Source organism: Triturus cristatus, chromosome 4_2, assembly GCF_964204655.1.
Source record: "Triturus cristatus chromosome 4_2, aTriCri1.1, whole genome shotgun sequence".
NCBI lineage: Eukaryota > Metazoa > Chordata > Amphibia > Caudata > Salamandridae > Triturus > Triturus cristatus.
In genome coordinates, this window is record NC_140586.1 from 817,038,959 (window position 1) to 817,053,749 (window position 14,791).

The following is a 14,791-nucleotide window of genomic DNA, read 5'->3' on the forward strand; positions in this document are numbered from 1 at the left end:
TGGTGTGGGGAATCTCGATTTGGCCATGATGGCAGAGAAAGCAGTGTTTGTAAATCGTGGCTGTCCGGGGAAATGGAACAAGATATGGGGGGCATGGAATAAATACAGGGGATACATTTGTGAACCCCCGACATCGAAGCAGAGGAAGACTCAGATACTGAAAACGGAGGAGAGGTGGAAATGTGATGTGAAGACAGTTAGCAGTTTGTGGAAATGTTTACGATGTTATAACACCAAGTGCCATAATTTTTATCAATGCAAAGGTAATGATTATATGTATATGCTTAAATGTGTCAGAAATATCTATGCCTTGAACATGAAAATAATAAAAACAGTTTTCAAAAAAAAAAAAAAGAATGGTGCAGGAAACCAAGGAGCACACCCCTCTCTACTCCACAATTGAAAAAAATCAAAATAAACATAAAACATACAAATGGTTCCGCACACAATAATATAGTTGAGCTATAGTAGCCAACGCGTTTTATCCCGAAAGGGACTTCTTCAGGGCTCCACAATATGAAAGCGTCTTATTCCAATCCAAATTTCTATTGAGGGAAGTCAGTCCATCGATGCGTCTTTCTCAACGTTTTGAAGCAGATGCATTGATGGACTGTCTGCCCTCGGTTATCAAGCCGTAATCAAGACAGAAAAACGTCATATCTATGTATCTAATGGAACAGAATTACTGTTAATGAAATTTGGATTGGAGTAAGACGCTTTCATAATGTGGAGTCCTGAAGAAGTCCCTTTCGGGATGAAACGCGTCGGCTACTGGATTTTATCTTTGTAAAAACACAATAAAGAAACATTCTTGGAAAAAGATACATCGTGGAATCTAAAATCCTTCTGTATACATATTAAGAATGTTTTTTGTATCAGTATATAGCTCAACTATAGTATTGTGTGCAGAACCATTTGTATGTTTTAGGTATGGAATGTAGTAGCCTGTGTGGGGTGCCCGGTTCACATTTGCCTTCAAATGATGTATTTGCAGCATCGTAGCTACCATTGGTGCAGCAGGTGCAGTGGCACCGGGGCCTAGAGCACTTAGGGCCCATTGAACCATGAAAATTACTGTATTTTGCCAGCCTAACAGCAGTCACACAGCCCATTTTCCTTTCTTGATGCCGGGACTATGGCCTCCTTGGGGCACTACTATGTGTCTGTGAATATATTGTGATTTTCACTATGTTCACAACAGCCATCACTGCTCCTGTGAATGACTGTGCACAGTCACATACACAAGGGATTCCAGGCAATGCATATGTTTCAATTAACGGAAATCTGTAATTACAGGGGCGGGATCTCACTCTTTTAGCCCAGAGGGCAGTTGTATCAGAAGGCTATATGGTTGTGGCCAGGCGCGCAACGCCCATAGGGCTGAAAGGGCTTCAGCCTCCCCCCCCACACGCTCCTCGTCCTGTGTCTCAGCCCGGGTTGCTGCAGCTCGAGCTGCTGTGGGCTCCGCTGGGCAGTGTCTGGAGTCTTATCTCTGGCACACACATGTTTTTCACAGGTCTTTAAAGTCCATTTCCATATTTACATACCGTTGTATACTGGTTACCGAGGCTTAGTTTTTTTCTGGTTCCAGTACCCCCTGGGCCCCCACTCTGCCTATTCCTTCACCATAGTGTGAGAATGCATTTCATGAAAAGGAATATAAAGTAGGGCTGCCAAAAGAAAAATGCCAGCCACGTGTTGTTTAAGGAGCCTGCAAATACCTCGTCTTGACACTAAATAGGCTTATAAATAATAAAGTATGTATTCATTTGTAATGTGACTTTAGTGTCTTTATTACCTTTAATTATCAGTCATGGATCATTCAGGCAGCCCTAGAACACAATTAAAAGTGCTTTCTATTTATATTTGCTGTTTCAAGTCTGCACAGATAAGTGCTGAAAACACAGCTTTAGGTGACCCTAATCATAAGACTGGAAGTTTGTTGCAGGTTCAGCACATTATTTATTTCCTCCACTCTCAATCCCTAATTAATGCCATTATAGCAGTAGTTTAACTTCTATCTCAAACCCTACGCTGCCGTCAATAACATACTGAGTTACTTCAAGTATCTGGGAATGCACCCTGCATCCAGACAATTCACTCTTCGTTCTCGCCCTTCACTTTCACGCTCACCCTGAGCTCGCAGCGATCACAATGCACTCACACTGATCACCATGCATTCACACTGATCACCATGCACTCACACCATTCACCTGCTCACCCTGCACTCACAGTGATCACTCTGCACTCACAATGCACTTGTGCTGTTCACCCTGTACCTCAACCAGCAGTCACACGAACACACTACTCACCCTGCACTCATGTAACACTTCACTCACCTGTCCCCTCACTGCTCAATCTGCAATCTCACTCAAACCAGCCCATCACTAACCATGCATTCATTCGTCCCACACTCTGCACTTACATCCACTCCCAAATTCATATGGCCACCTCAATCACCCTGCAGTCAAGCCTATTACCCTACTCTCACACTGTCACATCGCTCACCGTGCACTCACATGGGCACTCCTGTCACCCACACAGCGCAGAGGTTTAATGTGCCTGCCACAAAGAACGTGTACCATGCAGATCACAGAACAGTGTGAGTAAACTATGAGTAGTGTTATAAAAAAATGAAACTTTGTCAGAAAGGGGCTAAAGAGAGATGAGGTGCCTTGTTGGTGAGTGGTATTGAGGAAATTCATGGAGAAGGAGTAGTGCTTAATTTGAGCTGGTAGTTTCTGGTGCTCCGCACCGGCACATAATTGTGAACACCAGCATTTGTCATTCTGCCACAAGGTGGCGCTGTCCGGCAAATTTAGAGATGACCACAACAACAGTAAATTCATAATTCAATCTACATTAGAACCACTATTACGTCCCACCCAGGGCTTTAAGTGGGCCGGGTCTCACCGGGTCTGAGCACCGGCAGTTTTTTAAAGGTGGCCACGAAATGGGTCTCCATGGGGCTCTGTTTTGTGCCCTGGCACAAGCGGTCCGTTGTTTTCTGGACTGCAGAGACAGCAGGCACATCGATGTGCGCCTGCTCACACTGCTCACTTTTCACAAGTGGAGAAGTTACGACATGACATCATGCCAAGTGAGCGTTGTAGGGGAAGGGAAATCCTTGCTTCTTAGATCACCCATGTGTCTGCTTTTAAAACACAAGACTCCAAGCGCTGTTGCGAGTGAGGCTGCGGGGGCCCTATTGAAAATGCAAATTGCCACTTCTCTGTTTGAAACTCGGGAGCAGCAACATCGTCGTGGTGTCACCAGGGCTTTAAAGGGAAGCTTTCTCAATATTATATGCAAGCCATAGTTGCTGCTTATTTATCTTATGCACCTAACAACCATTGATGAAGCCAATAGCCCTGACTTGTTGTAGGTATGATGTTACTCGTATCATATATCTGGATACAATGACAGAAACAGCAAAATACAAGTTGGGCGGCACACTATGCTAAGCACAGATTTTTAGCTTGTGTTTTAAGCCACGCCCTTAATTACACTGGCCACGCCCCTTTAAGAGACCCCCAGGTCATCCGACTTAAAGCCCTGGTGGCACCCAAGCCATGCTCATAGCTTTGGGGGCCTGATATAGTCCGAAGGGCCACTCTTGTAGGATTGAGATGATTTGTAGTTGTGTTGTAACTATCATTGACAGCGCTGGGAGGGGCACTGTGCGGTGCAAGCTGCAGTGGCCTCCCGACGAGAGCCCTGGCACTTATCTTTTTTTTACAAATTAAGCTCTGAGAAGGAGGAAATGGGGGAGGGGCGCCGAAAACAACGGTTGCACCGTGTGCGACCAGTGCTAGGGCCAGCACTGGCTGGGAGTGTTAGCCCACAAACCCCCCCCCCCCCCCCTCCCCCGCGCGAAGTTCGGGTCTAGTTTGCCCCTGGCTGTGGAGGATGGGTTTCTGGATCTCAACCGATGGAAGGGTAGCTGTGCCACAGCTCTGCTGAGACATTTTGTGCTAGTCCCCTATCTTTAATGTAAAAGCAATAGAATTAAGGGGACCACCTCACTCCAGTTCTGAACTTTTCACCTAAAGATCTTTGTATTTATTTCGCTCGATGGGAGCCAAACAAGACCACAACACCCAGAATGCATTATGCTATCACACAAAACTCCAGGAATAGAAACCGCGTCTTTATTGATCTTAAGGTAGGTGGTCACCCTAAATCGAACGCGGTCTCCATTGCTCTATATTCTAATGTATTATGCTTTTGCATACATTTTTTGTTTGGTAGGACACGTGGGAAATAAAATGTCTACGAAGCGGCTGCGCCAAAACAGAAAGAGGCTGTAAATATTTATAACTAACTGCATGAACATGTTCCTCCATCGAAGAGACTATCTAAAATAAATGATACATGAGCGTCCTCTAGAGGAATTTGAACGAACTCCATTACTAGGACGTGTACACAAACTTAAATGTAATACCGATCAATGAACACCTGCACAGAATGTATTGAGTCTATCTGCTCTGCTGTGTTTGTGCACGCGGTATGTCTGCAAGGTTTACATATTTAGCGCACAGCCATCTGGGAGTAAGAGAAGTGAAAGCCCAAAATAAGTATTTAGGATTGTTTACAATGATGCAGAGACAAGGTAAAGGGTGAGGTGAAAGTATTCTGTGAAGAGATGGGTCTTCACTTTCTCTCCGAACTGCAGGAGGGTAGGAGTCATTCTGATGATGATGGTGTTGTTCTCCCAGATCCTGGGCGCGAAGGCTATGAAGGTTTGCCTTCTGGCACCTCCTCATGCCCAGTGTGGCAATGTATTGGCGCCTCGCGTGGCATGGTGCTGTCTCCCCGAGACAGTTTCTTGTCCAGGTATGCTGGGATGCTGTGTCTGGAGATGCTGGGATGTTGTTTCTGGAGAGGGTGAGGTGTTGTCTCTGGAGTTGCTGGGATGTCTCTGGAGATTCTGGAATGTTGTCTCTGGAGATGCTGGGATGTTTCTGGGGATGTCTCTGGAGATGCTGGGATGTCGTCCCTGAAGATGCTGGGATGTTGTCTCTAAAGATGCTGGGATGTCGTCCCTGAAGATGCTGGGATGTTGTCTCTGAAGATACTGGGATGTTGTCTTTGGAGATGCTGGGATGTTGTCTCTGGAGATGCTGGGATGTTGTCTCTGAAGATGCTGGGATGTTGTCTCTGAAGATGCTGGGATGTTTTCTCTGAAGATGGTGGGATGTTCTCTCTGGAGATGCTGGGATGTTATCTCTGGAGATGCTGGGATGTTATCTCTGGAGATGCTGGGATGTTGTCTCTGAAGATGCTGAGATGTTATCTCTGAAGATGCTGGATTGTTGTCTCTGGAGATGCTGGGATGTCTCTGGAGATGCGGGATGTTGTCTCTGGAGATGCTGGGATGTTGTCTCTGAAGATGCTGGGATGTTGTCTCTAAAGATGCTGGGATGTTGTCTCTGAAGATGCTGGGATGTTGTCTTTGGAGACGCTGGGATGTTGTCTCTGGAGATTCTGGGATGTTGTCTCTGAAGATGCTGGGATGTTGTCTCTGGAGGTGATGGAATGTTGTCTCTGAAGATGCTGGGATGTTGTCTCTGAAGATGCTGGGATGTTTTCTCTGAAGATGGTGGGATGTTCTCTCTGGAGATGCTGGGATGTTATCTCTGGAGATGCTGGGATGTTGTCTCTGAAGATGCTGAGATGTTATCTCTGAAGATGCTGGATTGTTGTCTCTGGAGATGCGGGATGTTGTCTCTGGAGATGCTGGGATGTCTGTGAGGATGCTGGGATGTTGTATCTGAAGATGCTGGGATGTTGTCGCTAAAGATGCTGGGATGTTGTGTCTGAAGATGCTGGAATGTTGTCTTTGGAGACGCTGGGATGTTGTCTCTGGAGATTCTGGGATGTTGTCTCTGGAGATGCTGGGATGTCCATGAAGATTATGGATGTTATGGAATGTTGTCTCTGAAGATGCACAGATGTTGTCTTTGAAGATGATGGAATGTTGTCGATGGAGATGTTGTCTCTGAAGATGCTGGAATGTTGCCTCTGAAGACGCTGGGATGTTTTCTCTGGAGATGCTGGGGTGTTGTCTCTGAAGATGCTGGGATGTTGTCTCTGGAGATGCTGGGATGTCCATGAAGATTATGGATGTTATCTCTGGAGATGCTGGAATGTTTTCTCTGAAGATGCTGAGATGTTGTCTCTGAAGATTCTGGGATGTCTATGAAGATGCTGGGATGTTGTCTCTGGAGATGCTGGGATATATATGAAGCTGCTGGGATGTTGTCTCTGGAGATGCTGGGATGTTGTCTCTGGAGATGCTGGGATGTTGTCTCTGGAGATGCTGGGATGTTGTCTCTAAAGATGCTGGGATGTTGTCTCTGAACAGGTTGGGATGTTGTTTCTGGAGATGCTGTGATGTTGTCCCTGGAGATGCTGGAATGTTTTGTCTAAAGATGCTGGGATGTTGTCTCTGGAGATGCTGGGATGTTGTCTCTGGAGATGCTGGGATGTTGTCTCTTGAGATACTGGGATGTTGTTTCTGAAGATGCTGGGGTGTTGTCTCTGGAGAGGCTGGGATGTTGTCTTTAAAGATGCTGGGATGTTGTCTCTGAACATGTTGGGATTTTGTTTCTGGAGATGCTGTGATGTTGTCCCTGGAGATGCTGGAATGTTTTGTCTAACGATGCTGGGATGTTGTCTCTGGAGATGCTGGGATGTTGTCTCTGGAGATGCTGGGATGTTGTCTCTTGAGATACTGGGATGTTGTTTCTGAAGATGCTGGGATGTTGTCTCTGGATGTGCTGGAATGTTGTCTCTGAAGATGCTGGAATGGTGTCTCTCAAGATGCTGTGATGTTGTCTCTGAAGATGCTGGGATGTTATCTTTGGAGATGCTAGGATGTTGTCTTTGGAGATGCTAGGATGTTGTCTATGGAGATGCTGGGATGTTGTCTCTGAAGATGCTGGAATGGTGTCTCTCGAGATGCTGTGATGTTGTCTCTGAAGATGCTGGGATGTTGTCTCTGAAGATGCTGGGATGTTATCTTTGGAGATGCTAGGATGTTGTCTTTGGAGATGCTAGGATGTTGTCTATGAAGATGTTGGGATATTGTCTCTGGAGATGCTGGGATGTCCCTGAAGATGCTGGGATGTTATCTCTGGAGATGCTGAACCGTTGTCTCTGAAGATTATGGGATGTTGTCTCCGTAGATGCTGGAATGTCTATGAAGATGCTGGGATGTTGTTTCTAGAGATGCTGGGATATTGTCTCTGGAGATGCTGGGATGTTGTCTCTGGAGATGCTGGAATGTTGTCTCTGAAGATGCTGGGATGTTTTCTCTGAAGATGCTGGGATGTTGTCTCTGGAGATGCTGGGATGTAGCCCCTGGAGATCATGGAATGTTGTTTCTGAAGATGATGGGATGTTGTCTCTGAATATGCTGGGATGTTATCTCTGAAGATGCTAGGATTTTGTCTCTGAAGATGCTGGGATGTTGTCTCTGGAGATGCTGGAATGTTGTCTCTGAATATGCTGGGATGTTGTCTCGGAAGATGCTGGGATGTTTATGAAGATGCTGGGATGTTGTCCCTGGAGATGCTGAGATGTTGTCCCTGGAGATGCTGAGATGTTGTCTCTGGAGATGCTGGAATGTTGTCTCTGAAGATGCTGGGATGTTGTCTCTGGGGATGCTGGGATGTTGTCTCTGAAGATGCTGGGATGTTGTCTCTGGAGATGCTGGAATGTTGTCTCTGAATATGCTGGGATGTTGTCTCGGAAGATGCTGGGATGTTTATGAAGATGCTGGGATGTTGTCCCTGGAGATGCTGAGATGTTGTCCCTGGAGATGCTGAGATGTTGTCTCAGGAGATGCTGGAATGTTGTCTCTGAAGATGCTGGGATGTTGTCTCTGGAGATGCTGGGATGTTGTCTCTGAAGATGCTGGGATGTTGTCTCTGGAGATCTTGCAGGAGGTACAGCTGGTACTGAAGATGATTTGAGAATGAGGGTTCCTAAGTGAGAGCAGTGAAGTCCCTGTAGGTTTTGAGATTTACAACCCTTCAGGCCACTTATAAGATGAGGCACATACATGGGATGCGTTTTAGAGGAGCCACTGTGGATCTGAGTATGCTGATGAGCAGAGCTTTGCCTCCTGGGAGTGGATCAACCTTTGCAATGTTTATCTGAATTCAGTTTCGAGTAGGCAAGTATCCACATTTTTATCAGATGGGACAGCTTGTACCAATCTTCTGAATTAGTTAGTGATACCTTCCTTAAAGGAAAGGTGTGTGCCCAGGATGTATCTAAGTGATATTGCATTTGGTTTCAGATGTGGTTTGAAGCTGTCTTGTTTCTTTACTGCATTGTATTCTGGGCCTGGCTCCTTGGCTGCCATGGCGTTTTCAGCGTCATTGGTTTACTGGGTCTTTTTTGTTTTCGAAGTTTGCAGTTCAGTGCCTCTGTTGTGCTCCAGTATGGAGTCAGGGGGCACGACGTATGAGTAGTCCCATAATGTGGAGGAGGCTGCTGCTTCTGTGCCTCTCCCTTCTTTTACTATTATCCAGCAGTTGATCCTGGCTGCCGTTTGCTGCTGCATTTATGGCCAGTGAGCCTAGTCCTCAGGCTGAGTGGTTGGGGGTTGACCCTGACCCCTCGCCTAACTCCGATGGTGTGAAGGATATGGTTTTGGAGTCTGAATGGAATGACGTTGTGGAACAGGGGTTTCCATGTTTCTTGGCATAACGCTGTCCTTTGCAGAACTTTGCAGTCATATTTCCCGCTTCAGTGTGGGTGGATTCATTGCTGCAGAAATGGCTTCCTTGGTGGCAATCATTTATACGGTTGATTTGCCAGCAACTCCTGACGAGGTAGGGGGTGGAGCCTACAGCCATACCACCCAGAAAACAACTGACCTCGTCTGATCTATGATGTTAAGCAGGGTCGGGCATGGTTATTACCTGGGTGGGAGACCGCATGGGAATACCAGGTACTGTAGGTTAATTCTTTCCATTTCCAATTTTGCTATTTAGGCTGTGACCTTTTCTACATATGCTATTTGGACATTGCTGTCGGATTCCACTCCTTGGCTGCATTTATGAACCATGGGTAGGACAATCTCCTAATTTGGTGCTGCTGGATTTGCAGGTCCAGCTCTTGTCAGACATTTCTTTTGATTCCTTGGGGGTGGCTGCCTCTGCGTCTGAATCTTCTGTGGTGGTTTGGCGCAGATGTGGTTGGGATCTTGATAGGCGAATGTAGCCCAGAAAGGGTTGTTTCTGAAGTTCCATTTCTCTCGGGTGTGGTTGTTTGGTCTCTTCTTGGAGGATGTGGTTCAGACATCTGCGGAGGTTCGCTGGCTTCTGACCCCAGTGGAGTTGATCCAGCCTAGGTTCTTTATGTTCTTGGAGGGCTTTTGGTCCTGCTTGTCAGGGTACTTCTTGCCAGCCCTTTCGTGGCAGTGGCGTGGCCGGGCTGCTCCTTCTGCTGCCATCTCCTGGTTCCATTCCACTTCTTCCCCTGCTGTTTCTACACTGACGTTTTTCGAATCACGCCTTGTCCTCAGGTCAAGTTCCAGATGGTGTCTCTTGTTCTCATTTTACTCTTGAGCAATCGGTGGGGGGGTTTCTGGAGTCCTTGGATCTGCTGGATGCTTCTCTCCATATCCCAGTCCATCTGGCTACCAACGATTTCTGCACGTTTGTGTCCTGGGTAGCCATTGCCAGCTCTTGGTGTTACCTTTTGGTCTTTGTTCTGCTCCCAGGGTTTTTACTTCGGTGTTGGCTCCCCTGGTTTGTGTCTTGCTAGGTTGGGGGCCTGAGTTATTTCTGTACTTGGATGATCTCTTGATTTCTGTCTCTTCTTTTCCTATGGAAATGGGCAGTGTCCAGGAGGTTTGCAGGGTACTAGGGAGTTTTTGGTGCAAAGCAATTTGTCTTCCCTCATCCCGAATCAGGATCTGTCTCACATATGAGCACAATTCATGTCTATTTTGAGGTGGGTGTTCCTGCCCCCTTCCCGGATGTTGGCTCTGGTGTCCGGTATTTATTTGTTTTGTATTTGCATTTCCCCCCTGTGGGCAGTTGGTTGTGGGTGCTGGGGCTCATGTCTCCTGCTCAGATGGTACTTCCTTGGGCCCGCCTGCATATGTACCCTGTGATCATCTATATTTTGTCACACTGGAATCTGTGTGGTCTGGATTTTCACCAGGGGGTACCTGTCATTCCCCATTTCAGGATGGTTCTGGGGTGGTGGTTGGGAGACGTGCATCTGTCCCTGGGTCGGCTGTTTCAGGTGGTTCCTACCCATGTGCTGTCGCCCAATGCCAGTCTGTTGGGTTGGGGTGCTATCCCGGGGGAATTTTCTGTGCTGGACCAGTGATTCAGTGTGCTCTTTCTCTTTCAGGGGGCTGATGGTGGTTCCCTTGGGTCTATTGCCATTTGCTATGCTCCTAGCAGGACAGCGTGTGCTGTTACGTCGGACGACCTGGTTGTCCTAAGTTACTTGCTTCATCTGGGGGAAGGGGGGTGCAGTGTGAAGTCCCTCAGTTGTCTCAGTCATGTTCTTTGCTCCTGGGCAGAGATAGGTTTTGGGGGGTCCCTGTCTACCTTTTCCTTGCCGGGAAGGGTGGATGTGCTGGCGGTCAGTCTCTGCAGGGTGTACCCCGCCATGGGATCCTTGCCTTGTCCTGGGTGGTGTTCCTGAGTTTGTGGCAGTGGTTTGGGTCTCCGAGGGTGGACTTGTTTGCCTCTCAAGAGAATGCCCTCCTTCCTTGTTTTTGCACGGTTAGGCCTTGCCTAGAGGCGAGGAATATGGATGTGATGTCCTTCCGTTAGCTTGGGGGCCTTCTGTGTGTCTCTCCCCCTGTTCCCCTGATTCTGTCTGTATTGCGTATGATCAGGGTGGATGAGGCTTTGGTGTTTCGGGGCGGAGGCGACACACTTGGTTTTGCCCTGTGGGTGGATTTGGCGGTTCGCCCAAGTTGGGTGCTCCCTTGTCATCCTTATCCATTGTTGGTCCCCTGATTCCATTCCCAGTGTGCCAGTTGATGTGTCTTTGAAAATGGTTTGTGGGCAGTGGAGTCTGTTGATTGGGGTTGTTCCCTGGTGGTGGCCGGGCTGCCTCCACATTCTAGGCTTCCTTCTACTTTGCGTGCTTATGCCATGCACTGGTCCTCCTTTCGGCTGGGTGTTAGTGTAAGGGGCTCCTTTTTGTAGAGGTAGATCCTGACTGGGTTCTGGTTTTCTTGTCGGTCGGCTTTGGCCTTGGTTTGGCACATTATACGCTCTGGGGTTGATGGGCCGCTCTACTGGCTTTTCATTGTATCCTTTTTGTTGATGTGCTTTGGAGTACCCGAGGCCTGTGTTGTCTGCCCCTTTGTGGGATCTCCAGTTGGTTCTACCAGCATTGTGGGTGTGTCTATTTGAGTCTCTGGATTCTGTGGTCTTGTACTTTTTTCATTTGTAGTGGCTATTGCCTCGGCCAGGCGCATTGGTAGTTTGGCTCTTCTTGGGGTCGGCCCCATTTTTGCGTTTTCTGGCTGATAGGGTGGTGTTCAGTACGCTGTGGAAAAGTGTAATATTTAACATTAGCATAGGCATTTTGGCTGTGGTGTCCATTTTGTTTCCTTCATAATTCTTTCGTCCTCTGCTGTTTGCCTTTTCACTCTGCTTGTGCCATCTATTTTAGTCGACCTCCTGACATGGCTAAGCTATGTACGTGCTGGGGGTTTGTAGCTGCCAGTGCACCTGGTCTTAGATGTATCTGTTGACTGTTTACTGCTGCCAAAAGCATTCCTGCTCCCCCTCCCTATTTGCTGACCAAGTGGTTATCCATCTGCCCTTGTTTGCTGATAGCTATTTCTAAACTTGTTCTTTCCATTTTTGTCCACATGCTTACATTGCAGAAAAAGAGTATATAAGAATCATGGTCTGTGAGTTCAAGTGTACTACCTCCTCCAACACTTGAGAGTGTTGTGTGGACGTGGTCCCACTCATGAGTGATCAATAAACTTGTTATTTTATTTCAACTCCAGTGCCGATCTCTTTTTGTTAGTCTTTGGAGCCCATGGACAAGAGGGTGACCCTGCACCAGTGTACCCCTAAAAAGGTACATTTCCACAACGCATCCTACTTTTGTCCCTGAGGTGGCTTCTTTTTTTGACCTGTTGGCGGAGTTGGTCCTGCCTGTTTTCTTTCCTGTGCCTCATTCTGAGTAGGAGTCTCTGTTGCATCTTTTGGATGTGAAGCGGGCTTTAATGGTGTACTTGTCCCACACTGGCCCAATCTGTTGTGGGACCAGTCTTTTTGGCACATTTGGTTAGGGACAGCTGGGTTTGCATCCCTCTTCTTCCAACCTTTTGTCGTTGGTGGCTGGAGGCCTTTCTGGTGGGTTTTGAGTTCCAGGACATGGTGGTGGAGTTCTGGGTTCAGGTTTGTTCTACCCATTCGGTGACAGTGTCTTGGGCCATTTTTAAGGGTGTTTCCATAGTGGACATTTGCTGGACTGCTCCGTGGACTCCCCTCTTGCCTTTATGATGCATTATGAGCTGGAGACAGGTGCCTCTGTTTCTTTTGCTTCTTCGGTGGTGGGTGCTGTTGCCAAGTCACAGCCGGCGTTTCTCCCGGGTGGTGGGTGCGGGGAGGAGGGGTTTAATTTAACAAAAATAAATAGACTTACCTTTCTGCCGACCGGGTCCCACGTCTTCTCGGCTCCTACTCCTGCAGGAACAGGAAGCAAGCAGCCAGGCTCCCTGCGGACCCTCCCCTAAGCCAATCACAATGCTGCAAGCAGCGTTGTGATTGGTGGGGATGCTGCCCAGCCAGAAGCTTATGGGGAGGCCATGTTCTACATGCAGGCTGCATTGCAGCTTGCATGGAGAAGATCAGAGTGCACATAACTGGTTTGGGCAGCTGCAGAGGGCCGACCAGTCATTGCGCCCTCAGGAGTGGGAATAACACTCCTCCCCTGCCAAGGCTGCTCGCAGAGCAGCCCTGTCCACCTGCCCGCCCGCAACCAAACATAAAATGGTAATAACTGAAAGTTATTACCATTTTATGTTTCTGCTTCACGCATTGCAAGAAAGCAGTGGGGTGACGATCCTCCGCCCTAGAGGAGGAGCCGCCCCAGCTGTTGCCCCTTGATTCTTGTTTCTGTGATTCTTTTGTGTGTGTATTACACACGATTTTTCAATCTCTCTTCTGCTTGGCTTTTTTCTGTTTCCCGTGAAGCTGTTTCTTGCTCTGGTATCTGCTCATGGGTTAATTACTGTGGCTAGGAGGTAATGCCCCAGTTACTTACCGGTAATCTTCATTACTGCGAGTCCTAGTCATCCTCTACACAGTTTAGTTTCCCATCCCTCCCGGCCCTGGTGTGGGGGCTATCTTGGAGGGATGGGAGGCTAGAATGCTAACTTTTGCTTGGAGTTTTGGTGGGAGGCTGAAGCTCAAGTGTTAATTACTTTGGCAAGGAGGACTAGGACCCGGAGTAATGAAGGTTACCGGTAAGTAACCGGGCAATGCCTTGCATTTCATTTTTAATATATGAAGCGTGCAGCCAAGCTGCAAGGCTGTCTCTTTGCTGCTAGATACATGTTTCCAGACCAGCAAAGTTTTCCAGTCCTGTGTGAGACTATGCAAGAATCAGGAACACTGCCCCTGCGTGGTCACAGGCCAAACTGAGGATGAGACGCGTCTGAATATTGTAACAAGTATATGCACATATTTATTCCTGCAGAGAACAGGTAGCATGCAAAAGGCCCATTTGACAGACCTGCTTGCAGTCAGGGGCGTAGCATGGTGAGTAAGATTGTTGGCGTGAGCTTCAGTTCAGATTTCCCAACAATCATGTTTGTACATAATGTTAAAATACATTATAGGACAAGCAGGGAGTACAAGAGGGGCTTCAGGGCAGCATAAAGGGAGAGCAATGTGAAATGGGTAGGGGTACTAAGTGAGAGAAAGCACATTATTTTGTGAAATAACCAACATTTTTGAAGTCTTTCTAAACAGAGAGAAGGAGAGAGTGTGTGTTGCTTTTAAGTTCCGATTCCGATGTTGTTCGAAAGGCCTCTGAATCGGATTTGGCTTACCCGGATCCGATTCGCAGCCCTTTTTTTTCGACCGAATCGTACACAGGTCCGAACAACCAAGTACGATGCGAAGATCGTGTACGTGCCGACCGAATCATTTCCGGGACCCGAACCTGTCCGTACGACTCGTTCGTAGCCGAATCGTGCCACGCAATGGAGCCGAATTCCGACTGAGCGAGTACGATGCAGGATTCGGACAGCCGCTTCACCTCGGTCTCAGCGAGACGAAACGGCTGTCGGAATCATAATTCGGGGGGCCGTAGCAGGCCCCCCTTCACCCGGGGCCCTCCGAATCTGTCATGGGGGTATGCCCATGGGTCCCGCCGATCCAGGCATGCACAGTGTGGCGGGCACCACGGGGTACGCTTTTTCCCCACTCACCCCTTTTTGCTGTGGGAGCCTGTGTACACGTCTGTACACAGGCTCCCATAGAGTTCAATAGGAGTCCGAGCGAAACCGAGGGCCCGATTCACAGAACTAACTTAAGACAAAATCCTAAACTTACTACCATTTTGGTATTCACAGAAGGCACTTACTCATTTTGGTATTCACAGAAGGCACTTACTCATTTCGGTATTCACAGAAGTTAGGAGTCCTAACTTCAGGACTCCTAAATGCCCTCTGTGAATACCGAAAGTCTTAAAATTAGGATTTAGTAGTATAGTTAGGACTCCTAACTTTAGGACTCCTTAATGTCTTCTGTGAATACCGAAAGTCTTAAAATTA

The 14,791-nt window shown here is 47.7% G+C and overlaps 1 pseudogene; it reads left to right on the forward strand.

The window, feature by feature from the left end:
• Nucleotides 1-8,858: 8,858 nt before the first annotated feature.
• LOC146835106 (5S ribosomal RNA) lies at nucleotides 8,859-8,977 on the forward strand (annotated as a pseudogene).
• The last annotated feature ends 5,814 nt before the right edge of the window (nucleotides 8,978-14,791 follow it).